Genomic DNA, 26,704 nt, shown 5'->3' with positions numbered 1-26,704 from the left:
AGAGGCTACCAAGGGTGGGCACAGAGACCCCAGGAAGCCCTTCACACTGACAGGAGCAGTCTCTCCATGAAGCCAGGACTGAGACAAGTACCAGTGTGGCAACTAGCTGTGGCGACAAGAGGACTGAGGTGAGGACGTGCAAGCTCTTACAGGTGGCACTGGCTGGCAGGCCAGGAAGTCAGTTCACTTGCAAAGGGCGGAGGTGAGCGCAGGCCTAGAAGGAAACCCGGAGTCATGAACCTGACACATGGAGGAGTGAGGCTTTCAGAGAACTCTCACACACACCCATTTCTTTCCACGGCTTCTGACGACATAATTTCTATCAATCAATCGTGAAATTCAACGCCTCCGTCTTTTCTAATCCGTCAAACCTATTCACAGTTTTACATTTTAGATAGTTGTTTTCAGGTCTAAAATTCTCCTTCTTTTTGAAGTTTCTGTCTCTCTGCTGAGGCTTCCTATCTGTTCACACATCACCATCCCACTCTGCTTTCCCTCTAAGAGCCGCTCTGTCTTATGCGCTAAATCCACCCCGGGGGCCCGGTACACACCATCTCCATTGATTAGGGTGTCAGCGTCCTGGTTTGGTTTTGTTTTTCCCGTAGCTAGTCATTTTGGATTACATCCTAGAAAGTATGATAGTGTGATCAATACACATGCAATAAACTCTGGATTCTACAATACCTCTCCAGAGAGTGTGCAAGTCTTTGCAGACAGCTTGGCTGGCATTAGACTCCAAGTTCTGCCTCTCTATGGTGGGTAGCAGCTGCAATCTCTGTTCAGTTTTTGCAGCCTTAAGCGTGCTGTTTGGAGGCTGCGCTACACGTGAGTAGCCCAGGGGTTGGCAAGCAAGCCCAGCAAAGTTGATACACGGTACTGGGGGCCAGCAGCCCAGCGTCCTTTCTGGGGTTTCCTGCTACACTTTCCAGCCATGTGGTTGCATGGAGCTTTGGCCCCTTTTTTCAAACAAGATTAGAGGCTGTTACCCTGGTTTCAGCCATCCTCTCGTGCATTCAGCTGGGTCCTTCATGCCCCTCTTCCAGTCTCTATGACTCTCATATGTCATCTGGTAATTTTTAAATTTTTTTGAGCCTACAATTTCTATCTGCAGTACTGTCTCAACAGGAAACCACTCAGCCAATATCCTTTATCCAGCAGTTCTAAAAGCTTTGGTCTCAGGATTCACTGATACTCTCAAAATAAGTGTTGAGGATTATGAAGAGCTGTTGTTTATATAGATAATGCTTATCAATATTCACCATATTAAAAATTAGGGACAGGCACTGTGGCCTAGCAGACTAAGCTGCTGCCTACGACACCAACATCCCATATGGGCACGAGTTCCAGTCCCGGCTGCTCCACTTCCAATCTGGCTCCCTGTTAACGCACCTGGAAAAGTAGCAGAAGATGACCTAAGTGTGTGGGCCTCTGCATCCATGTGGGAGACCTGGATGAAGTTCCAGGCTCTTGGCTTTGGCTTGGCCAGCCTGGCCATTGCAGCCATTTGGGGAGTAAACCTGCATAGGGAAGATCCTGTGTCTCCCTCTCTCTCTGTAACTCTTTAAAAGACTTTTTAAAAAAAAGTATATTTATTTATTTTTATTTGAAAGGCAAAGTTAGAGAGAGAGAGAGAGAGAGAGAGACAGAGACAGAGTGCTTCCATCTACTGGTTCACTCCCCAAATGGCTGCAGCGGATGGAACTGGGCCGACTTGAAGCCAGGAGCCAAGAGCTTCTTCCGGGTTTCCCACGTGGATGTAGGACCCCAAGTACTTGGGGCATCTTCTGCTGTTTTTTCAGGAGCATTAGCAGGGAGGTGGATAGGAAGTAGAGCAGCTGGGACCCAAACTGGTACCCATATGGGATGCCAGCACTGCTACGCCACAGCACAGGCCCACATCAAAGACTTTACATAAATACAATCTTTTTAAAAAAAAAGACATTTGGGCCAGCGTTGTGGCATAGCAGGTAAAAACACTGCCTGAAATGCCAGCATCCCATATGGGCACCAATTCAAGTCTTGGTTGCTCCACTTCTGATTCAACTCCCTGTTGATGGCCTGGGAAAAGCAGCGGAAGACAGTCCAAGTGTTTGGACCCCTGCCACCCACATGGGAGATCTGGATGAAGCTCCTGGTTCTGGCCTGGCCCAATCCTGGCCATTGCAGACATATGGGGAGTAAATGAGTGGATGGAAGATCTCTGTCTCTGTAATCCTTAAAAAAATTAAAAGAATATAAAAAATATTAATTTAAAATAATGGTTAAAAACGCATTTCATATTAACTTTTTTCTAAAACATCAAAAACAAGTGAAGAGAGTGACACTTTCGTACTCTACAATCTTTTTTAATATTTGGCTTTAAAAATACAGCTGGATTCTTCTCTGCTTCTGCATTTGATGTGCTGGTTCACGTACACTGAGAATTTGGCCTTGTCAGATTCTGCAGATCCTCGCAAAGGGTTCCAGGAACCTCCAGGGGCGCCTTCAACCACATTTTGACAATCACTGACTTTCTGATCCTATGACATAGTAGAGAGGAGACTATTAGTTCTATGCGAGGTTGAGGAACCACAGCTCAGAGAAGGCAGGAGAGGTACCCAACACAGGCAACTACCATTACATAGTGAGGTAGTGCTGCAAGTCTGACTTTCAACCAAGTGTCTTCCCTTTCAAAATTCCCATCTAGAACTCTGAACAGATAAGCATATACTGACAGTTCTTGCAAAAATGCTGACTCAAAAAAAGGGGTAAAGTTTTCCAAGCTTACAAAGTGAAACAACTTCAGATCTGTTAAAGAAAAAAAAAAAAAAAAACAAACATATAGCAGGTTCATTCAAACTTGTTTGTATTAACAGGAGACTTCTGATGTTTTACGGCAATATATTCAAACTTTACCTTGAGTCAATAGCTCTAATCCATTGCAAAGTTATTAGAAAACTTTCTAATACAACCTACTTTGCAACTTGGTAGGCTTCTTATACAGCCTTTGCTTATGGTTTCCTATTAAAAATATGGGTATATTTTGTTTACTAGAGAGATGGACAGAGACAGAGAGAAAGCTCCTATTGGCTGGTTTACTCCCCTAATGCCTGTAACAGCTGGAGCTGGGCCAGGCACTGGGAACTCAACCCAGGTCTCCCGCGTAGGTGGGAGAGACCCAATTACCGCAGCCGTCAGCTGCTGCCTCCCTGGTGTGCACCAGCAGGAAGCTGGACTTGGGAGCAGAGTTCGGCCCTCTGCTATGGAATACAGCTGTCCCAAGTGGCATCTTAACTAGGTTGTATGCCTTCCGCCCTGCCCAGTCACATCATTTCTTTGATCATCAATTTGATTTTCTCTAGGATATGGCATATCCAGAGTTTCCCATACAGACAGAAATATTTTAGAAGTTACATCTGAGAATTTTTGGTGTGAATTTTCAGATGTGAAAAGGGTTCAGAAAAATAATTTATCATTTTATTTACAAAAACAAGAACCAAATGTTAGGATGCTACATTTAAAAACAAAATCTATTATCAAAGTGATATTTGTATTATAACAAAAGGTTTAACATTGACACTTATATGAGAGAAGAAAAATCTTACTTTCTAAACTGTTTTAATTCAAAGTGAGATGAACAACTTTACCAGTATCTACACTTGTTTAATTCAAAATTGGCTTGACATTCAATATCTTTTATTTTCCTTTAAAAATGTATTGTATCAGTTAGACTAGGCCCTCGGTAGCCAGAATGATATACTGAACTACAAAGCTCATCACTCTCTCAGGCTGTAGGAACCCTTAAGAAAAAAAACAGGGGCCGGCGCTGTGGCCTAGCAGGCTACACCTCTGCCTGTGGTGCCGGCATCCCACATGGGCCCTGGTTTGAGTCCAACTGCTCCACTTCTGATCCAGCTCTCTGCTATGGCCTGAGAAAGCAGAAGATGGCCCAAGTCCCTAGGCCCCTGCACCTACGTGGGAGACCCAGGAGAAGCTCCTGGCTTTGGATCGGCCCAGCTCCAGCTGCTACAGCCAACTGGGGAGTGAACCAGCAGATGGAAGACCTTTCTCTCTCTCTCTCCCTCTCTCTGTCTGTAGCTCTACCTCTCAAATAAATAAATTTAAAAAAAAAGTTCATGGATATTATGAAATATGCACGGATTTCAAAAAACACATTAAAAAAGAAAAAAACAAAAGAATCAAGACATCTGTTTTGCAGGAAAATAAACAACCTTTCCTTCTCAGTAGGTCCCCACCCTTGAGACTTTATGATGAACTATAATTAAGACAGGAGACGGAGAGCTAGCAGAGAAATATGTACCGTTTTTTTGAGCTACTTAACTCATGGCTATAAACATAAAGGTAAAAGCAAAATACGCCGAGTGCCACATGATCACAATGAATTTAAACCTGTCCAAGGTACTTCCCCGCGACTGTGGAGGCAGGCTATCTGATCACGTAGAGAATGAAGGAATGTGGAAATCGTTTTATCCTGGAGCAGCGATTCTCGGTGCCAGCTCCACTGTGACACCTTCTGCGGAGAGCTGTGCTGATGTCTGCGTCCCTCCCCAGACTAACCCAGACAGAACCCATGGGAATGAGGCACCAATCTGTGCGTTATTATTTTTAAATTATTTATTTATTTGAAAGTCAGAGGTACAGTGAGAGGGAGAGAGACGAGAGAAAATCTTCCATCTGCTGGTTCATTCTCCAGATGGCCACTAAGGCTAGGGCTGGGCCAGGCCAAAGTCAGGAGCCAGGAGCTTCATCCGGGCCTCCTACATGGGTGGCAGGGGCCCAAACACTTGGGCCCTCTTTCATTGGCTTTCCCAGGTGCATTAGCAGGGAGCTGGACAGGAAGTGGAGCAGCCAGGACGCAAACCAGCGCCCATATGGGATGCCTGCATCGCAAGCCGCAGCTTCACCTGCCACGCAATGCTGCACTCAGAGCCTGAGTATTGTATTTAAAAACGTCCCCAGATGATTCTAGCATGATGGCTCCATTACAAACTGCTGCCACAGAAGAACAAAGAACCAAGGGAACCCAAGAGACTATTTCACCGTAAAGTTACATGGGTATTTAAGAGACTACAAAAACCTACATACTCTCCAGATTACAGTAACTCTAGACTAGCTCCGACTCAGTAAGATGGAACAACTTTACACCACTGTCACTAAAGAAGCAATTTCACAAGAAGCATGCAAAGTGTGGGAACAATATTGATTACATTAAATAAACAAATGTCAACAACTGCATTTCTACTTGTAAGCTTAAACTAAAAAATGGCCAGATTAACAAAGTACTCTTTGGGAGCTGGCGCTGTGGTGCAGTGGGTTAAAGCCCTGGCCTGAAGCGCCAGCATCCCATATGGGTGCTGGTTTGAGTCCTGGCTGCTGCTCTGCCAATCCAGCTCCCTGCTATGGCCTGGGATGGCAGTCGAAGACGGCCCAAGTCCTTGGGCCCCTGCACCCATGTGAGAGAGCCAGAAGAAGCTCCTGGTTCCTGGCTTCAGATCGGTGCAGCTCCAGCCATTGTGGCCATCTGGGGAGTGAACCAGCGGATGGAAGACCTAACTCTGTCTTTCAAATGAAAAGAAAGAAAGAAAGAGAGATAGAGAGAGAAGGAGGGAGGAAGGGGGGGGAGAGAGAGAGAGAGAGAGAGAAAGAAAAGGAGGGAAGGAGGGAGGAAGGAAGAACTCCTAAACTAGTGGGGCTAGGCATGGGTGGGGGTGGGAGGAACACGCATTTTCAGTTTTTTAGGGGCAGTGTTGTGATGCAGTGAGTAAAGCTGCCACGTGGGACAGCAGCATCCCACAGGGGTACTGGTTGGAGTCCCAGCCGCTCCACTCCTAATCCAGCTCCCCGCCAATGAGCTTGAGAAAGCAGCCAGGAGATGGTCCAAGTGCGTGGCCCCCTGCCACCCATGTGAGAGACCCGGATGAAGCTCCTGGCTTCTGACTGCTCCAGCCTTGGCCACTGTGGCCACCTGGGGAGTTAACCAGCGAATCAAAGACCTCAATCTCGATCTCTCTCTCTCTCTCTCTTTGTAACTCTTTCAAATAAATAAACAAATCTTTAAAGAAAAAAAGGAGAAATGTTTACAGTAAATATGTTTTTGTTAAATAACATAAATTTTTGTTAATACTTAAAAATGATATAGAAATTCCAAATCTGAATATACAGTTGGAGGTAAAATCTACCATTGATCCAGACATCTGCCTGTGAAAATCCACAGAAAATGTGGTGGATGAGCCAGGAGGAGCAGTCTGGCTCCAGGAATCGTTAATGGAACAGGGCCGCGTCAGTTTGAGGCCTCCTGTACCTCTAACACCCACCTAACCGACACTGTGGGGAGCCTGATAAACCCACAGCACCAGGCAAACAAGAACGTGAATGAAGGTGAGTGCAGCTGGCTGGTGGATCCTAAAAATAAATAAATAAATAAAATAAGTCAGGACTTGGTGAAGAAAGGGGAAAGCTTTTTTGTTAACTGAAAAAAAAAAAAAAAAGATGAAGACTGTATTTCTAACAGGAAAAAAAAAAAAAAGGTACCCACAGGACAGGAGAAAGCTGCAAAGGACAACGATGTTAGTCCAGACCCAGAATACAACACAAACGGTGACTGTAACTTCTGAACTCAAGGGAACCAAGACCCTCTCCCTCTGCCACAGAACTCCAGTCCCTTGAACACACTGCCCTCATAAACGAAAGAAATCCTTTCTCAAAGTGCCTAGTTTTTCAGAATCCACACATGACTGGTTTGAAACCGGGGAAGTTAGAAAAATTTCACAAATAACTGCCTTACCACTATACACACTTATCCACACACCCCACCACCCTAGCTCAGGGGGAAAACAAAAAAAATTCCTGCTAGCAAAGGAAAGGCAGGAGTGTAAAGAAATTCAACCAATAATCCTCAAACTAAGGTCTGTTCCCACTCTCCCTAAGCAGGTTCAACCAGCACTGCGGTTTCCTTTCCCAGGGAAAGTACCACCACCCTGGTTACTCTCAGTAGCTGCTAGTGCCTACAACAGTAAATACCACACGCAAGACCTTGCCTAGCGCCCTCCATCCCTTATCCCTGGAAGCCTCAGATGAGTGGATTATTTCCGTTTCCATTTTCCAGACGAGGAAAAGATATCTAGGGTTAGGACACACCACTAGCAAAAGGTATAAACAACCAGATCTGACTCCACAGTCTGTGCTGCCAACTATATGCTGCACCAGCATTTTCCTTAGCCTCCTCTCCAATGACGAGACTCAAACCATTTGGAAGAAATCAGCAGAAGAGGGGGCACAGAAGTGGTGTCCTTTATAACTTACCAGCACAAAAGCACCTGCGCTGCTTCTTTAAAACGAGTGTGTGGGGTGGGGGGGTGGGGTGGGGGAGCTGCAACCTACAACCCCCAACTCTCCTCTGGCCCTATTATTACTGAAAGGGACAGGCTGGTGGAGCACCACCCACAGGCCCATAGGAAATAAATCACTCTGGTTCAGTGGTGGGGTGGGCATTATGCAACACTTCCCAGCACAGCCCTGGCCAAGGCGCTGGGCCCCTCCTCCCCTGCTAGACAGCCTGGCTCCTTCGCATTCCCCTCAGGAGATAGGGTGGAAGCGCACAGCTGCACTTTCTAAAGCAGAGAGGGCAGCTCAAAGTCCTGCCTGGCCTCTCTGGGCAACCACAGGCGCCAATAAATCAGCCACAGGCGATTCTCTCATCCCCCTTCCCGGCTTCAAGTGGGAGCGAGATACACTGCAAGCCAGTGCTGGCTGGACTCGGGAGATAAGTGATCTTGTCTTAAACTCTGCTGCTAACGCCTGCCGCACTGCAGCCAGGTAAATCCCTCTCGGCCTGTCTCTTCCCGCTGCTAACACGTCTGACCACGGACACAGGACCACCTCCGTTTTGGGAAGAATTAGAAATCACCAGTAGCTCATAGTAGGTACTCAATGAACAGCAGCCAAACTGGATCCACCTCCACTACCACCAAACCAGACATTCCGGGTAGATCTGGGCAAAAAAAGATAGGGCAGGTCACGTGGGGCCCCTCCCTGCTTCCTAGCTCACCCCAGCTTGATGTTTCACTGCATTCCGACTACGCCCAGTCCTCAGATCTAACCTATCCCCGGTGATGCCTGACAACCGACTCCTAATGTACCCTCAATTTAAACACATCCACATCCACAGGGGCCAGCGTTGTGGCTGACAGGCAAAGCCGCCACCTGCGACACCAGCATCCCACTGTGGGTGCAGGTTCGAGTCCGGCTGCCCCACTTCTCATCCAGCTCCTGGCTAATGTGCCTGGGAGAGCAGCAGCAGGTGGCCTGAGTCCTGGGGCGCCTGCACCCATGTGAGAGACCCGGAAGAAGCTCCTGGCTTCAGCCTGGCCGTTGTGGCCGTTTGGGGAATGAACCAGCGGATGGAAGCACTCTCTCTCTCTGTAACTCTTTCAAGCGAACACATATCCAGATTGCAAAAGACAGCTTCCAAGCCTTTATCCTAAGGAATTAAACTACACTGCAAACGTTATTCTGGCAGCGAATCGGGCTGAATCTGGGGAGGGCGGGGGTAGGGGAAGGGGCTTCAGGCTCTCAAGCACCTCCCGCCTGGACACGGATGCTATCAGTATGCGAAGGCCAAGGCCAGCACGCAGGGACCACGGCTGACTTCCCAAGCCCAGTGATCCTCCGGCAGACGCCACCCCGGCGCGGAGTGGGGTAACTGGCGTGGCCGAGTCTAGGACCAGGCAGCGCGCAGCGGCCCCTCCATCCCGCAGGGGCCTTCGTCTGCAAAACCACGGGGACAACCCGGATTTTCCACACGCCCCCTCTCAACTCCGAAGTGGGAATCCCGCGGGAGAAACACCACCTCGGCCAAACGGACTCGCGGCTCCGGAAAAAAGCCGGCCAAACGGGAGCCGTCGCCCGCGGGCGCGGGTGGCCGTGGGTCGCCTGAGCGGCTACTGACAGCCACGCGTGCCAGGCAAAGCGGCGGGGGGAAGCCGACCCGCTTCAGAAAGAAGCGCTGGGCCGGCTTCAGGGCGAGACCAGCGACGGCGTGGGGGCAGCTTCCTGTGCGGTGGGCGGGGGAGGGGCGGCGGCCGCAGCGTCCTCACGGCCCAGGAAAGGTCAGCCCCGCGGCCCCGGCCTCCCGCGCGGGCGGCGAGGGGCGACTCCGGCCTTGCTCGGCCCCCGGCAGGCATCTCAAACGGACCCCGAGCACCCCCTCTCGCCCCGGCTCCTCGCACCGTCCCGCGACCCGCGCGGCTCGCAGGCCGCCCCCGCTGGCTCGCGGCGGGACGGCCTGAGCCCCGGGGCGGCCCGCAGGGGCAGGGGCAGGGGCAGGGGCAGGGGCAGGGGCAGGGCCGCGTCGCTTACCCAGACGCCGCCGCGCCGGCGGGCCGGCTCCGCCGTGCGGGAGGGGCGGGCTCCCGCGCCACGCAAGGCACGCGGTGGCGCCAGCTCACGCACCGCCGCGGCCCGCTCTCGCGCGGCTTCCCGCGCCGGCCGCCCGGGCGCTGGGCCCACGTGACCCTGCGCCCGGCCGCGGGGCCGCGAGGGGCGCCGCGGAGTGCGTGCGTGCGTACGTGCGCGCGCGCCTGCCCGCCCGCCTGCCGGAGAGGCCGGGCGGGGGTCGGCCCGCGCTCCGGGCGCCGGCGCGGCCGGCGGTCGTGACTGTAGGCGGAAGCGTGGGGCCGCGTGTGCGCGTCACGGCCGCCCCCCACACACACAACCGCGTGACCCGGGGACTTTCCCCAGGGTGTGCAAAAGCACGGGCACCCGTCAGCTCGGGGTCGGGGTGGGGGAGGATGCGCCCGCGTGTCCGCCGCGCGACAGGGGTGAGGGCGCGGGGCCGGGGCGGCCTGGCCGCGGGAGCCCGGGCGGGGCACGGCGGGGGAGTGACTCAGGCAGGGCCGGGGGCGGGCGCGGGCCCCCCGCGCGGCCAGCCCGGGGCGCGGGGACCGGCGCCCCCGGGACGCCCCCGGCCTCCGGGCGCTGCGGAGCCGGGCTCTGACGTCTGGACGGGCGCGGGGGCCGCAGCATCCCGCCCTCGCGAGTCGGGAGGAGCCCGGGCCCGGCCAGCTGTGCAAACAGGAGGAGGAGGTCCCGAGCCCTGCCCTCGGGAAGAGGGGCGCGCGGGTGGCCGGGCCGCGCCGCGGTGCGGGTCGTGCCAGCCTCCCCGGAGCCCGACGCAGAAACTTGTTGCAGCAAACAGGCGACCGCGGGTGCCCCTAGCAGCCGGCGGCGGAGTGGGTGGGCGGGCGGGAGGGAGGGGAAGGCCTGGCGGACGCCGCAGCGAGCTGGTGGGCAGACCCGGAGTCGCCGCGTAAGCGGGGCCGGCTCAGTGCGGTGCGGCGGGCGCGGCTGTGCGGCAGCGGAAGTCCTTTGTTGCAGCACAGCCCCTGGCAGCGCCGGAGTCTCCGCGCAGCCAGCCCGAGCGCCGCGCGTCGCCGCCACTGCAGCCCGCGGCCCGCGGCCTCCGCCCGCCTTTCCCCGCGGCCGATCTGCCTTAAACTCCCTAAAACCTCCGCAGCCCCGGTTCCCGCTGCGGCCGGTGAGTATTTGCCAGCGGTGGGGCTATTTGCGCAACTTTGGCCCGGGCCGCGCGGGGCCGGGGCCGGAGTGCGGGGCGGCCGGTGCGGGGGAGCCGGACGCGCGGGGAGGAACGCCGGGCGGCGGGCGGCTGCCGGGCCTGCGGCGGGGGCTGCGGGGCGCGCCGCCTCTGGGGTCGGAGGGCGAAGCCCCCCGGTGGAGACGTGGTTCCCAAATTAGTTACCTTCTCTCCCCTGCGCCTGTGTTTTTTGGAGGGGGGGGGAGGGGAGGTGGAGGCGGGAGGGCGCGGGTGATTGACGTGCCCGGAGCCCGCTTCTCAACTCCCAGCTGCGGCTCCCGGGCGGGTGGGAGGGGAAGCGTCCCGGAGGCCGCGGCCGCCGACTCGGGCGCGCTCCGAGGGAGGAGGCGGCGGATTCTTGCTGCGCGCTTTTCCCACCCCCTCGCGCCGGCAACACATGCTGCTTGTTCCGTAGAAGTGGGTAGGTCTGGGGTTGTGTGCCCGGAGCGCTCCCGCGGTGGGCGCTCGCCGCGAAGTTGTGCGGGGCCCGGGCGCGGTGCGCGCAGGCACGGCTCCGACCCCGGCCGCCCGTTCGCGGGCGGGCAGCCTGCGGGGCAGAGGCGGCGATGGCTCGTGGGCGCCGGAGCGGGCCGGGGTCGCCGAGGGGGCTTCCCGCGTGGCAGGCTCCGCACTGGAGCAGTCCCCCCCGGGACGCTCACGCCCGAGGAGCGGTCCGAGCGAGCTCTCCGAGGTAACTTGGACTCCGGCAGCTTCTGGCGCTTTGAAGCGGATTGGGTGAGGGATGGCGGTGCTGGGGACCAACTTCAAACGCGATCGCGGTCGTCTTTGAAACGGGAGAACTCAAGTCTATGAAACTTTTTTTTTAAGGTTCATTTTATTGATTTGAAAGGCAGAGAGGGAGGGAGAAGCGGAGAAAAGCATCTTCCGTTGATTCTCTAAAGTTGTGTCATTGCAAATGGGTCTGGTCGGGAGAAAATGAGAATTGAGACAGGAAAAGGTGAGGCTGGCTGTCACGTGCTCAGAGCTTCAAGCTTGTCCTTTGAGGCCCTTGGCCGGGTCTTGACAGCGTGAATGCCTTTGGGAGCTAGCGGGAGGCTTCGTCCCGAGAAAGACGCGTGGCCGGGGGCGCGCGGGCAGCGCAGCCTGCAGCAGGAGCTGGGGCCACGTTGTCATTGCTGTCGGAGAACGGAGCAGGATGGCCTGCACTGTCAAGAGAGACGGGACTGGGAGCGCAGCGGGCGTGAGCGCAGCACAGCCACTTACTCGTGACCTTGTGTTCTGATTGCGCTTGAACGCTGTTCGGTTTCTGCAGGGTTTCCTGCGTCTCCCCTTCTGCCAGGCTCTGGAGAAGACGCGCCCCCCCCCCCCGGCCTGTTTTTTTAAGAGTCTCTGTGCGCGTTCACAAAACCATTTCCCTTTCTGCTGTGCAGGGGTGGAGGAGCACCTGCGTGCAGGCCTGTGCTTCCCTGGCCGGCTAAGCCTTTGCTGTTAACCTGGCCCAAAGGGGAGGAAATCATTCGGGATATAAATGCGGGGGAATTTCCGTAGATTTTTAATTTTTAGCTACAATATGTTGCCCCCCCCCCCCCCCCCACACACACACCAGGAGGTTTATTTGAGAAATGTTTGGTCACTTTGGTCTTTATAGAAGTTTCCTCCTGGTACTTTTCATCTTGTGCTGGTCGCTCTTATAGTGAAATTGCATTATTGTATGCTTTGGGAAACAATTAAAAGTTATGTCCTTTTTCTTAAAACGGAGATATCTTATAAACTTCAGGCACTTTGTAAAGATTCAACCTATACTGAAGTACATTACATATAAAAATGAAAGTCCTTTTGACTCCCACTCCCTCTGGGATAATCACTGCGAACAGTGAATTCCTTGTTGAACTTGAGAGAAGGCAGAGTTTGCTCACAGCCGTGTTGCTGTGTGTGCCTAAGGCCTGCCCAGGGCTGGTGTGTTGTGGTTCAGGGCTCGTGTTCTCTGTTCGCTGAGGGCAAGAATTACCAGGGAAGGGGAAAAGGGGGTGTTTTACATTGGGCTGATCTGAAATTCTGTGATGAAGTAACAGGAGAATTTAAATATAACAGGTACTATTTTAGGTGCGCCCTGGTAGAGAACTTACGGTAGTCTGGTGGGCTAGTTAATGTTGAAGTCCAGCCTCCGATGGATGTACACCCACTAGACTCATTCAGACAGAGCCAAACCCTCCCATGTGTAGAGAGTGCTGTAATATTACAGTTCGGAAGGAAGTCCTGGTTATACTGGCCGTGAAGGCCACTGCCAAGTTACCCAGTGCTGCTCTGTGACCAGAGATTGCATGCTGAACTTCATGGACAGGACGTTAGAAGAAACAAGGGGGGGGTGGGGGTGGGTCAGTGGCTGTGCTGTCCCAGATGTGGCAAGGCAAGGACTGATGTTGAGGAGGGGCGAAAGGGACTTCCTGAATGCCACTCATCATTGGCATCTTGGCATACATTTAAGGTAGATTTCTGAGTATACTTCGATTTTGGCTTCTAAATGCATAGTCATTTATTAACTCAAAAGACCTTAGTCAAAGTACAGAATCACTTACTCCTTCGTTTAGTGTATTCAGAAAGGGTGAACTGTGGAGACCTTGGTGATCAAAAACCTAAGCCTCAAAATAGTCACAACCTTGATTGTCTGAGGGTATTGGGCGGGTAGTTTTTTAATGTTTTCAAATTAAAATTGTTTGGAAAACAAAACTTGAAAATTAAAGAATTCAATTAGCAACCAGAGTTCCTGTTAGTTGTCTATGTGAGTGAAGTGCTCCATCTCTACTTTAAAAAAAAATTTTTTTTTGACAGGCAGAGTGGACAGTGAGAGAGAGAGAGATAGAGAGAAAGGTCTTCCTTTTGCCGTTGGTTCACCCTCCAATGGCCGCCACGGCCGGCACGCTGTGGCTGGCGCACCACGCTGATCCGAGTCAGGAACCAGGTGCTTCTCCTGGTCTCCCATGGGGTGCAGGGCCCAAGCACTTGGGCCATCCTCCACTGCACTCCCAGGCCACAGCAGAGAGCTGGCCTGGAAGAGGGGCAACCAGGACAGAATCCGGCGCCCCGACCGGGACTAGAACCTGGTGTGCTGGCACCGCTAGGTGGAGGATTAGCCTAGTGAGCCACGGCGCTGGCCCAAAAAAATTATTTTTTAAAATTTATTTGAAAGGCAGAATTACAGAGAGAGGGGGAGACAGAGAGAGTTTCCATCTGCTAGTTCACTCCCCATATGGCCACAATGGCTGGAGCTGGGCGGATTCGAAGCCAGGACCCCGGAACCTCTTCTCTCACGTAGGTGGCAGGGGCCTAAGCACTAGGGCCATCCACCGCTGCCTTTCCAGACGCATTAGCAGGGAGCTGGATCGGAAGTGGAGCAGCGGGGTCCCAACAAGCACCCATGTGAGATGCTGACGTCTCACGCGAAGCTTAACCTGCTGCACCACAACACCAGTCCCTAAATCGGGACTTCAGGGAAGGCGTGCTCTGGTGGCCAGTGAAAGTCAGCAAATGAAAGCAGAGATGGGGAAGTGGCCAGACATTGTGCCTGCGAGACAGGACGATAAGAGAATGACGCCAGCATCTAGATTCATGGAAAAAAAAAAAAAAAAGGTGGCCCTGGAAGGCTTAAAATAGTCCAGAGGGGGCACTTCAGTTACTAGTCATGCCCAGAAAGAGAACTGTCTGCTTTACAACACTGAAACTTAGCGCTATGAATCAGGAGTCAGAGGCTTGAGTTGTGGCTGCTGCTCACAAGATGAGCAGTTTGGGCTGAACTAACCAGTGAGCCTGAGCCTGTTCCTTTTATCGTAAAATGAGGGTAATACCCATCTCACAGTGGTTTGAGTGGGCTGTATAATGTATGGGGAAATACTCTGTACGTTTTCTTTTCTTTTTTTATTTGCTTGAAAGTTAGAGTTACACAGAGAGAGAAGGAGAGGCCAGAGAGAGAGAAAGGTCTTTCACCCGCTGGTTCAGTCTCCAATTGGCTGCAACGGCCGGAGCTGTGCTGATCCAAAGCCAGGAGCTTCTTCAGGATCTCCCACATGGGTGCAGGGGTCCAAGGCCTTAGGCCATCTTTTACTGCCTTCCCAAGCCATAGCAGAGAGCTGGATGGGAAGTGGAGCAGCTGAGACTCGAACCGGTGTCCATATGTGATGCCGGCACTGCAGGTGGCGGCTTTACCCACTGTGCCACAGCACTGGCCCCTACTTTGTGCATTTTCAACCACTATATAAAAGTTGCTGGGATTGAAATAAGCAAAAAATTAATAAGCAAAATAAAAGTTACTTCATTCATTCATTCAAAGATTCATTAAAAACCAACTATATGTCAGGCAACTATTAGGAGCCCTGGAGTTGGGCATAGTGAGTAAAACTGTCTCCTGCCTGCTGGCATCCTATATGGGCACCAGTTCGAGTCCCAGTTGCTGCTCCACTTCCAGTCCAGCTCCCTAATGCTCCTGGAAAAGCAGTAGAAGATGGCCCAAGTCCTTGGGCCCCTGTATCTGTGGGAGACCTTGAAGAAGTTCTGGCCATTGCAGCCTTTTGGGGAGTGAACCAGAGGATGGGAGATATCTCTTTGTAACTCTACACTTTAAATAAATAGATAGATAGATAGATAGATAGATAGATAAATGGAAGCCCAAGGATTGCCTTAATAAGACAAGCTCTGAGCTTAGAATAAGGCAGGGATGCCAAATACTTAATACCTTGAGTGTGGTGATACGTGCAGCCTCCCAGTTTGAGACATTATTTGTCACTCTGTAGTTGGAGCCTATAGATGCTAAGCAAAGGAAATAATACCATGTGTGAAATCAGAAAGGCTTTTTTTGTGTGTGCTAGGTGATTTGGGATTAAAGGGAATCTTTTTTTTTTTTTTAAGATATTTATTTATTTATTTGAGAGGCGCAGAGAGATTGTCCATCCGCTGGTTCACTCCCCAAATGGCCACAAAGCCTGGAGCAGAGCTGATCCGAAGCCAGGAGCGAGGTGCTTCTCCTGGTTTCCCATGCCGATGCAGGGCCCAAGCACCTGGGCCATCCTCCACTGCCTTCCCGGGCCACAGCAGAGAGCTGGACTGGAAGAGGAGCAACCGGGACAGAACTGGCACCCCAACCGGGACTAGAACCCAGGGTGCCGGCGCCACAGGCGGAGGATTAGCCTAGTGAGCCACAGCACCAGCCAAGGAATCTTAAATCTTAAATAGACGTAAGGCTTAAAAATGAAGTTGTATTACGCTTCTTAGAAGGAACACTTTTTATGATACTCTATTGGTTTAATTTTACTGAATTATAATCAGAGGCGTGATGTTTTCAGGATTTGGGTTAGAAGTAAACAAAATAATTGAAGCCCCAGAGTTGGAAACGGTATAGTGTTTTAAAAATGTGTAGGAGCTCCGGAGAGAAGGGAATTGGGTCATCTCTCCTGTCGTCGTGGAGCTGCCTCCTGTTATTCCTTCAGGAGCACTTACTGAATACCTAGCATGTTCCAGAAACCAGCAGCCAAAATCCGTGCCTTCAGGTGGCTCACATCCTGGTGGGGGAGACTACCACACAGGTCACTGTAATAGCCAACGTCTTTCATTCCTTTGTCTGTGTGTGTGTGTGTGTGTTTTGAGATTTCATTGATTTATTTGAAAGGCAGAGTTACAGAGAGGAGAGAAAGCTTCCATCCACTGGTTCACTCCCCGAATGACCACAGAGGCCAGGGCTCTGGGACAGGCCAAAGCCAGGAGCCGGGAACTCCGTTTGGGTCTCCAACTGCACTTGGGTGGCAGGGACTGAGGTACTTGGGGCACCTTCTGCTGCTTTCCCAGGTGCATTAGCTAGGAGCTGGGTCGGAAGTGCAGCAGCCCAGACTGGAACAGTTGCTCAGGTGTGGGATGGTGGTGTCGAAGTCGGCAGCATAACTGGCTGCACCACGATGCTGGCCCCCGTAGCCAGTTCTTAGCACCTGGTCAGTCACAGGACACTGCCGCGCAATCGCTACAACCAGGAAGGATTTCCCACCCGTCTGAGATGCAGGAATTGAAGAGGCCTACTCTAAGTCACATGTACCTAGTAAGTGGCAGGGCCAGGACCGGAACCGAGAGAGTCAGGTTAGCCTGTGCTTGAATGCCTACTTCGTGTTGCTGTTGTGGTACCTAAAGTCAAGTGTGGTAAGGACAAAGTAATACCAAGACCTAAGAGGAAGGTGTTAAAGAAAGCTTTCAGGAGGAGGTGATAAACTAATTTCTTAAATGATACGTGGGAGGTTCAGAGAGAAGACCCAGTCAGCATGAGTAAGACTGGCGCTAAGAAATGTGTGAAGTGTCTGTGGGGTGGCAGGCAGTTTCATGCTGGTAGAACATGAGGTTAAAGCAGGAAGCAGCCCAGCACAGAGCAGGTGGTGGGCAGGGAGGGCCTGGTGTGCCTCACCAGGAAGAGCTCACACTTGAGTCTGAAGGTGCGCCAGGGGAACCACAGCAGAATGGCGCGGCCTGGTTTTGTTCTTCACGGATCGTCTGAGAGCAAGGATGGATTTGGGAGACCAGCAAGGGGCCCGTGGTAGCACCTCAGGTCCTCGGCACCTCTGTTACAATAGAGGACCAGCGAGGTGGAGATGGGACAGACAGATTTGAGAATTACCGAGTGGGGAAATGGGCGAGACTTGGAAGTCCATTGTGAGGGAGAATTCTGCTCAAGGTGACTCTCAAGCAGCCTGGGACTACTGAGGGTGGCTGCTGAGACAGGAGACGGGCAGGGTGAGGCGGGCCACACAAAGCCTGAGTCTGCAGAGTGAGTACTCGAGGTAGGTAGAAGTTCTGCAAGAGGAACTCGCTGTGAATGCCACGTGCAGAAAGGGACTTCCTGATGAAGCTGCCTGTGGCCTGCCTTCCTGATGAAGCTGCCTGTGGCTTGCCGGAGCCTTCTGTTTCGACTGTGCCCTCTGGTGGCGGGAAGATGCTACGCTGCCTCTTGAGAGGGATGAAAAATTTTAAGACTGCCTGGATTAAATTGTAGATACCACATTTCTTCTTCACTCCTGAAGCCAGGGAGGAATATTCCAGAAACCACTGTGTCCCTCCTTGCTTTCTGGGTGGACAAATTCAACTCTTAAACCCATAATGCAGCTGAACTACAGAACACCTCACTCACTCATAAGTTACTTGATTGGCCATCGCAGCTGTCCTGTGCCTTGGCATGAAGCAAATGAAGAAAGCAGTCTGATTGTGGATCAGCAAAGCTCAGGAGTTGGAACTATAACTCATGGAACCCTTCCCCAGGTCCTCACTGGAAGCTAAATTATGAACATTGAGTTTCACTGAAGCGGCGGGCAGCCAGGAGCTGAACACACCTTTTAGAAGTGACAGCTTGTTGGCTTGACAAGCAAAGGTGCAGAAAAATACCAACCAGCTGCAGTTTCCGAAAGCATTAGCAGTTTGAGGGCTTTTTGTCTAAGTGCAGGCAACCCTTGCAGATTTGAACAGCTCCTGTATTTCAGCAAAACATAATTGGTGCAGAGGAGAAAACAGGCATACGTGGGGGCTGCAGTTAGAATGATGGGAAGAGCCCTCGACCAGGATTGAGACCAAGGTTTTATCCCTGCAGACCGCGTGCCTCAGTGTGCCTCCTCCTCCATAAAGCAATGGGTTGAACTTGGTCATTTCGTGAAAATTCTATCAACACTGTTGGCAATGATGGCATTAATCCTCTTAAAAATTATACTGTGCACGGATTAAAAAGGCAAACACTTGTCATCTCTAATTTATACAAGAATCCTATAAGGATTATGATAATCCTAATTTCTGTGGATGAAAATCATAGGCCTTTCTAGGTACAGACCTTTCCTTGTGACCAAAGAAGCGGTAGAGCTGGTATTCCGAGAGAGCAGAGACTGCTTCCTGGGCTGTTTTTTAAATTCTTTCGTTTACCAAGCATGTATTAAGTGCCAGCTCTGTGGGAAGAATGTGCTAGGCACAAGGAGCACAAAGGCCATTCAGCCTTGAGGGCTCAGTGGAGTAGGCGCTGCTGGACAGTGCTGCTGATACAAGGCATACTGCAGCATTGTTCGGCTGACATACAGCTACATTATGGTTTTAGGAGACGCTGGGGTGTGAACATGACCCTGAGCCATTCATGGCATTGTTCCTATGGGAATGTGTGCTGCAGGTTCCAAATAAAAACACAGCTTTGGCACGTACCCCAGGTATCATTTCAGAATGTCCTATACCAGGTACTGTATTGAGTCCAGTAACAAGCCAGAATGCCTTTTTTTTAAAAATAGTGAATAAAATTTGCTAGCCCTGAGCATGCCCATCATTTAAGTGCCTTCAAATAAAACTTTTGTCTTTAGGAACTTCTACAACTGATTAAGCCTGGGCCTTTTAAAGAGAAAATGGAATAATTTAATCCATTTAGAGGTTGGACTGTGTGCCCTGGAAATTAGTATACTAAGAAAGAATTTTGCCAGTGTGACATTGTTATAGGTGACAAAATCTTCAAGCCATGAATTTGGGCTCCAGGGTCATGCTGTTTGTGTTCTAATCTCTAGAATTCCTCTCTTTATAGCCTTAGGAAGTGTATATGAGGGGTCTTCAGTAAGTTTGAAGGAAGTACATATTATTAAAAAACTATGCATAGATTTCAAAGTGTTTTGCACTGAAATTAACTTTTAATTACATTTTTCCGTGAACTTAAAAAAGTTTTTAAATTATTTTTTGAGAGACAGAAAAGAGCTCCTATCTACTAGTTTACTCCCCAGAAGCATGCAACATCTGGGGCCAGGCCGGGGCTGGAGCCAGGAGCTGGGAACACAGACTAGGCTTCCCATGGGACAGCAGGAACCCAGTCCCCGAGCCCTCGGCTGCCTCCCAGGGTTTGCATTGGCAGGAGGCTGGAGCTGGGAATCACACCCGGGCCCTGGGATGTGGGATGTGGGCATTTCAGACCAGGCGAAATGCCTGCCCCTCCATGAACTTTGAAGCACCCACCTAGAACACTGTAGACCTGTGTTTAGTCTGGAAAATGAATCTTATTATAGTACCTCCTTTGTGGGGTTTGTTAGGGAGGTGTGTTATGTAGCACAAGCACACCTAGTGTATATGTCTCCCTATACATCCACCTAGAATGGAACCTGGAACCTGGCGATAGTTAGGCTAAGCAAACGTTAACTACTTGAATTATTGTGTTATAGTTGTCATTTATCCTACCTTCATAAACCTCCATCTACAAAGAAATGCATCAACCTTTCCTTCCAATGCATTTCTAGCCAAGTGGCACGTATTCCTCGCCAGGTACACTTACACAGATACCTTCCTCCTTGCTTTCTGTTTTTCTCTTATTCATTAAGACTTCACTCCTAAAATCACTGGTGTGACTTTTAAAATAGTGATTCTGCTATAATTCATGCTTTTCTTCTAAACTCTTGCTGCAGTTTATTCGATATAAAACTGAATTGTTCTCATTTCTTGGTTTCAAAAATTTTTTTTAAAGATTTATTTTGTTTATTTAAAAGGCAGAGTTTTGGGGCAGGGAGGAGATTGCTCGTCCATCCCATGGTTCACTCCCCAAATGGCCTCAACAGCTGGGTCTGGGCCAGGCCGAAGCCAGGAGACCGGAAGTCCATCCAGTGCTGATACGGGATGCCAGTGTTGCAGGTAGCAGCTTCACCCAATGCACCAGGATGCCAGCCCCAAGGTTTCAAATTAAATCCCTTACCTGCAGTTGGCTCTGTTGTCCACCATCCCTCTCCACTTCTACCTCAAAGCTTTTTCTAGTATTAGGGACACTGTTAGCATCCAGTACTTTTCAGGCTTTTAAAAAGGACAGTCTGGGGCCAGCACTGGCGCCTGTGATGCCGGCATCCCATATGGGCACCAGTTCAAGTCCTGGCTGCTCCACTTCTGATCCAGCTCCCTGCTAATGTGCCTGGGAAAGCAGTGGAAGATGGCTCAAGTACTTGAGCCCCTGTATCGACCCAGAAGAAGCTCCTGGCTCCTGGCTTCAAACTGGCACAGCTCTGGGTGTTGCAGCCATTTGGGGAGTGAACCAGAGGATGGAAGACCTCTCTTTCTGTCACTCTGCCTTTCAGATAGATACATAAAATTTTTATAAGTCTATAATCCTCAAATTTTCACTCATGTAAGAACTAGGAACAAAAAAATGAGTGTATATATCTAAATCTCCCCTGAGATCCAGAGGGAGTTCCTGGTAGTCCAGAGACTGGGGTGCTGAACTGGGAGTGTGATTCATTGATGAAGCGAATCTAGACACAGTTAGAGGAGGATCCTCTCCCCCACAGGAGGAGTCACCTCAAAAGTCCTTCTAGTTGTTTCTTCACTTTAAATGCTTTATATTTATAGACCTTTAAGTTACCATTTGACTGAGGCTGGAGCAAAAGAAAGTTCCAGCAAAGCTGTTATTTCCAATTTAAGAGGTTTAGCAATGGAGGAAGAGTATTTCTGAAACCTAACTACAGCAGGGAGAAATTTACTGGAATAGCTTCCAGTATCCCTTAGGGAACGTGTGTATTGACTGAGACTAGCTGGACACTTAGAGGTAAAACCACATTACAGATGCAGAGTTCAGAAGGGGACTGTCACTTGCGCGATGTCCCCTGGCCAGCAGACCTTATGTTAAGGATCCAAGCCCAGTCCTTGTTGAGTGTGCTGTGCAGAAGGCCAGGGAAATGCTTTATAGGGGTCAGGAGTCCTTGTTTTGTAGGTATCGTACCCGCTTGACTACAGGTAACTGTACCCTGGTACACTGCTTATCAGGCCTAGGTCTCTGCCTTCTGAGAAATAAGGATGCTGGACTGGATCTCGCCAAGCTCTAAAAGTCTGACTCTCCAAATTACACAATATGCCTAATGTGCTCGGTGACTGTTTCTGACCTGAGATGAGCCAGTAACCTAAATCTTAAAATCCAGTGTAAAACTTTTTGGATCACCTAGTTCTTTATTCTTGCTGAGCACTGCACACTGGGTGTCCTAGCCTCAGGGAAACTGACCTCATCCAAAAGCGGTTAAGTCCCTTGAATCACATTTGAAAGTTCTTCTCTGAGCCCCTGCCCTTGACTTCTACGTGGAGAAGGTACACGTCTTCTGCCAGTGATGTAGCGAAGAATACAAATGCTATTGGCGATTTCAGTCATAAAAATAGGAATGGGCTGGCGCTGTGGTGCTACAGGTTAAAGCCATGGCCTGCAGCGCCAGCATCCCATATAGGCAGTGTTTCAAGTTCTGCTGCTCCACTTCTGATCCAGCTCCCTGCTCATGCGCCTGAGAAAGCAGTAGAGGATGGCCCAAGTCCTTGGGCCCTTGCACCCATGTGGGAAATCTGGAAGAAGCTCCTGGCTCCCGGCTTCAGCCTGGCCCAGCCCGGCCAGCCCTGGTTGTTGCAGCCATTTGGGGAGTGAACCAAAGCCTCAGGGAAACTGACCTCATCCAAAAGCCCAGAGAGGAAGATTCTCTCTCTCTCTCTCACTCCTCTCTCTCTCTCTCTCTGCCTTTCAAATAAATAAATAAATCTTAGGATAATAAAAAAAGCAGGAACATCTGAAATAGAAGCAATTTTATTAAAATTTTCTATAAGCTTTAACAAAGTTCACTAAAGGTTTTTGGAAAACTTCTTTTGGATTTGAATGAAACTATTAATGAAAGTGAATGCATCATAAAAATTTTTAAAGCAAAGATGATTTTTTAAAGATTTACTTATTTATTTGAATGCTAGTAAAATGAATGCGGTGTTTGTGTAACGATGCTTAAACTACAGGTGCATGTCAGCCTGGAAGCTGGAGGGCTGACACTGATAGACGCAGCGCTGTTTAGCTCCCAGCTCTGTGAGTGGAAGGTAGGAGGACAGACAGACAGACACAGGAGGGCACCGCAGAAGGTGCATGGGAAGATGGAATGAGGAGATAAATTTATTTTGGTGCAGAAATCCTCTGAAATCCATGCGTTTTTTTTTCTTTTTTTAAATTTGAAAGTCAAAGTTGCAGAGAGAGAGGAGAGGCAGAGAGAGAGGAGAGGCAGAGAGAGAGGTCTTCCATCTGCTGGTTCACTCCCCTGTTGGCTGCAGTGGCCGGAGCTGAGCCAATCCGCAGCCAGGAGCTTCTTCCGGGTCTCCTATGCGGGTACAGGGACCCAAGGACTTGGGCCATCTCCCACTGCTTTCCTAGGCCATAGCAGAGTGCTGGATCGGAAGTGGAGCAGCTGGGACTCGAACCGGCACCCATATAAGATGCCAGCACTGCAGGTGGTGACTTTACCTGCTATGCCATAGCACCAGCCCCACAGTTTTTTCATAGTGCACATTTTCCATGAACTTTTGGAAGACCCCTCTTGTAGAGGCAATGGGATTCCTACCCAGGTTGATCTGACCCAGAATTCTTTTCCTCTGCGCTACATCTTAGTGTTCTGGTTACACTAAAACACAGACTGTATATATCTTCACTGATTTAATTGAGTAGTGACTATAGCTACAGGTGCATGTGTCATTCTGGTCTTCTGTGCTGTTGTAATAATTGTGGTTGCTGACCATCAAACTGCTTTTCACTTAGTTAAGACAGGGTTTGGGAACTTTTATTTGTGTCACTATTTCAAAAATGGACTACTTAATACCTGAAAGTTTTTACAAGTTAACTGCTGGCCTTCTAGCAGACACTACTTGGAAGGAAACCTCAAGGTCATCCAGTTACGCACTAAGCAGCGAGGACAGCCACTGCCGCTTTGGTTTGCGACTCCGTACCAGGCACGGTGTATACATTGCCTCCGTGAAGCCTCCTGTTTGTATCTGAGGCGTTGTTATCCCACTTTGACGGTTCGGGACACTGAAGGTCAGCAAGGTTACGCAAGGTGCCACACACACAAACAAAAAGTGGCAAAGCCAAATTCGAACCCCAGGTTGTACGACCCAAGGCCTGTGCCCTTCTTACGCGCAGTCGCAGTTCACTCCTGTCCAACATGCGTGACAGCCCTCTGAACACCACTGAATGGCTCCTGTGCCTAGAGAGCTTTTCCTAGAGATAATAGTTTTCATTCTGCCTTTTCTCTCTTATTCATTAAAGATCTTTAGTCCTACGGATATGACTATAGACCTAGAAACCTCATCCCACTTGAAATGGGCTCAGGTCAACTTTTTTCTTTTTTTCCAACTTTGGAATAAGGCTATATTGGTGGGGGTATTTGGACTTGTTTCTATAGTTCCAATTGTAACATAACTTTGTGTCCTGTGTTATTTGTCTGTCCTGAACATTTCTTCTCTCCTATAGTCTTCACTCATAAATATATTTTTGAAGGGCCAGTGGATTTTAAAGTGAATTACAGGAAGTAGATTTACCTTAGTTTACTTAACAACTGCCTTACTATCAGGCGTTCAAATTAGAAATTACACAGGGCCAAGCAGCTCTGTGCACACGTGGCCATCTGTATGTAGGTGCATGGTGAACAGGATTCCTTGCTGTTCCGGTACTGTCAGCTACAGAGGTTTGAAATATTGTGCCTACTTGAAACGCTGGATCTGATGGTTGCAGTTTTTGAAAGGCAGCACGTCTCGTCTCGTTACCCTCATTTTACAAGCCTCACATCCCTGCCTATGGAATTCTCTATCCCTAGATAGGGAACTGGGGAAGGAGGAGGCACCTGTGCCTGTGAGTAATGGAGGAAAGGGGTACGTGATCCATATTTGACCTGAGAGGAACAGACAAAAAACTGTAAGAGGGGCCGGTGTTGTGGTGTAGCAGGTGAAGCCACTGCCTGCCATGCCGGAATCCTATATGGGTGCCCACTTCCAGTCCCGGCTGCTCCACTTCCGATCCAGCTGTCTGCTGTGGCCTGGGAAGGCAATGGAAGATGGCCCAAGTCCTTTGGCTCCTGCACTCCCATGGGTGAATTGGATGAAACTCCTGGCTCCTGGCATTGTATCGGCCCAGCTCTGGCTGTTGCACCCAATTGGGTGTAAAATGAGGGTAACGAGACGAAACGTGCTGCCTTTCAAAAACTGCAACCATCAGATCCAGCGTTTCAAGTAGGCACAATATTTCAAACCTCTGTAGCTGACAGTACGGAACAGCAAGGAATCCTGTTTGCCATGCACCTACATACAGATGGCCACGTGTGCACAGAGCTGCCTTTCAAATAAATAAATCTTAAAAAAAACAGAAGCAAATCAACTTACTCTCTTAATTATTACTGCAGAGATTTGAAGAGTTTGGGGACTATAGAGTGAACATCTTGTATTTCTCTGAACAGCTTGTTAAATGTTCTTTTTAAGTTCAGTAAAATATGCACAGGAACTTGTTTTTTAGTAAAAAGATTCTGCCACTTTATGTATACAGATTAAACTGTGAGGTTGAAACTGGATCTTACTTTAGCTTTGTAAGGTAATATATAAGACTTGTAGTGATTTTAGTATTTTTCTCTTTTATCTAAAGTCAGCCTCCTTATGTTAAAACTACTAAAGAGATCCACTGATGTTGTGCCGTGAAGAAGGCTGGTTGTAGAAATGTGTGGTGTGAAAGCATTTAGGTTAAAAAACCTAACGAAGGCAAAACTATACCTGTGCCTGGCAGAGGTCCCCAGGAGGCTGTGTGTGTTAGGTTCCATCCTGCAGTGAAGGCAGCTTGACGGGGTTCCAGAGGGCTGAGTCCAGGATGAAGTATCCTCTGGTGAGGGCGGCCCATGGCAGCAGCAGAGCAGGGGGGGAGGAGAGCGGGGAAGCTGGCTGTGCTGGACCCTGCTCGGCTTTTGTAACAAACCCCCCTGCAGAACTGCCTGAGGGTATGCGGTGACCTAAGGACCACCGCCGCCCAGGCCTACACCCCAAATACCATGATTGGGTTGAGTTTTTACCCTTACAGCCGTTCACTTATTGTGACTTTGGGGTTTAAACACGAGTTCGGGAACCAGATGTTTCTCAAACCATAGCACCCTGTGTGTGTGCATCTACGTAGATCTGAAGGTAAATAATCCATTGTGTTTGGCGGGGTTACTTCTGGGAAAAGGCATGCAGCCCAAGGAATGTTTTCATCCTACACACTTCGGTTAAATTCTTTGCAGTGAGCATGGGTCACTTTTGTACACTTTTTTTTTTTTTTTTTGACAGAGTTAGAGAAAGGTCTTCCTTCCGTTGGTTCACTCCCCATATGGCCACTACGGCTGGCGCGCTGTGCGGATCTGAAGCCAGGAGCCAGGTGCTTCTCCTGGTCTCCCATGGGGTGCAGGGCCCAAGCACTTGGGCCATCCTCCACTGCACTCCCGGACCACAGCAGAGAGCTGGACTGGAAGAGGGGCAACCGGGACAGAATCCGGCGCCCCAGCCGGGACTAGTACCCGGGGTGCCAGTGCTGCAGGCAGAGGGTTAGCCTAGTGAGCCGTGGCGCTGGCCTGTACACTTTTTTTTTTTAACAATGAACAAAATATAAGGAAAATGTATAGTCAAGTTTAGATACTTCCCAAATAGATCCACTGCTGTTTTACACCCTAAAGTACATGCTGGACAATAAAAGACATAGTCTTACTCTATAGAATTACTGCTCTTCCCAATAATTAAAGAGAAAATCATCAAACCTATTTGGTTATATTTCCACATGTTCTAATAAGACTTTTAAAATAGTTTTTTTTTTCTGTTAGCAATTTCAGGCTACAAAAAATAGGATTTATACTTACTTTTAAGGTTCAGTAGTTATCAGCACATGGCCAGTCTTGTATCATCTATAGCCCCCACACCTCCATTTATTTGGAAGCATATCTTAGATACATCATTTCATCTATAATTTCTTCAACATCTATATCTAAAAGATAGACTCTTAACCTAAAAGCCAAACTCTTATTATTACACTTAGAAAATGAGCAATAGTTCGTTAATACCAATCTTCTAACAAGTTTTTGCTACTGTATGATCTAATTACTTTCCATTTAAGTTGCTATTTTATGTGTTTTCATTGCTTATATCCTTCTAGTACTTTTAAATTAATGTGGGGGTGGTTTTTTCCTTTCAAATTTAGTATATATATTTTCTCCCTCGGGGCAAAATGAAACCAAAATGTTGGTTTTTACTTTTGATGCCTTTGTTCAATGAGAGAATTCCGAATAAATGTCTGAGAATCTTGCAGGTTTAAGACTGCCCCAGGCACACGTCACTGACTCTTGCTACGTT

The 26,704-nt window shown here is 49.8% G+C and overlaps 2 protein-coding genes across 14 annotated transcripts in view; one reads left to right on the top strand and one right to left on the bottom strand.

Annotated features, from left to right (window-relative positions):
- Positions 1–10,849, bottom strand: part of ZBTB25 (zinc finger and BTB domain containing 25) — a 28,929-nt gene extending 18,080 nt beyond the window's left edge. Inside the window, exons 1-3 of one of the 6 annotated variants that reach the window (XM_051826103.2) lie at positions 9,358–9,545; positions 6,315–6,402; positions 552–2,519 (exon numbers count right to left, since the gene is read on the bottom strand). The gene's annotated coding sequence lies outside the window, so the exon portion shown is untranslated. Of the gene's footprint in view, positions 1–551; positions 2,520–6,314; positions 6,403–8,848; positions 9,333–9,357; positions 9,546–10,756 lie in introns of those variants that run through there. The other 5 variants (XM_051826102.2, XM_070065047.1, XM_051826101.2 and 2 more) reach the window with 5 other exon arrangements.
- Positions 9,606–26,704, top strand: part of ZBTB1 (zinc finger and BTB domain containing 1) — a 29,571-nt gene continuing 12,472 nt past the window's right edge. The window contains exon 1 of one of the 8 annotated variants that reach the window (XM_070065044.1): positions 9,606–9,818. The gene's annotated coding sequence lies outside the window, so the exon portion shown is untranslated. The other 7 variants (XM_070065046.1, XM_070065045.1, XM_051826094.2 and 4 more) reach the window with 7 other exon arrangements.

Source organism: Oryctolagus cuniculus, chromosome 20 (assembly GCF_964237555.1).
Source record: "Oryctolagus cuniculus chromosome 20, mOryCun1.1, whole genome shotgun sequence".
NCBI lineage: Eukaryota > Metazoa > Chordata > Mammalia > Lagomorpha > Leporidae > Oryctolagus > Oryctolagus cuniculus.
This window is presented reverse-complemented; position numbering and strand designations above follow the sequence as displayed.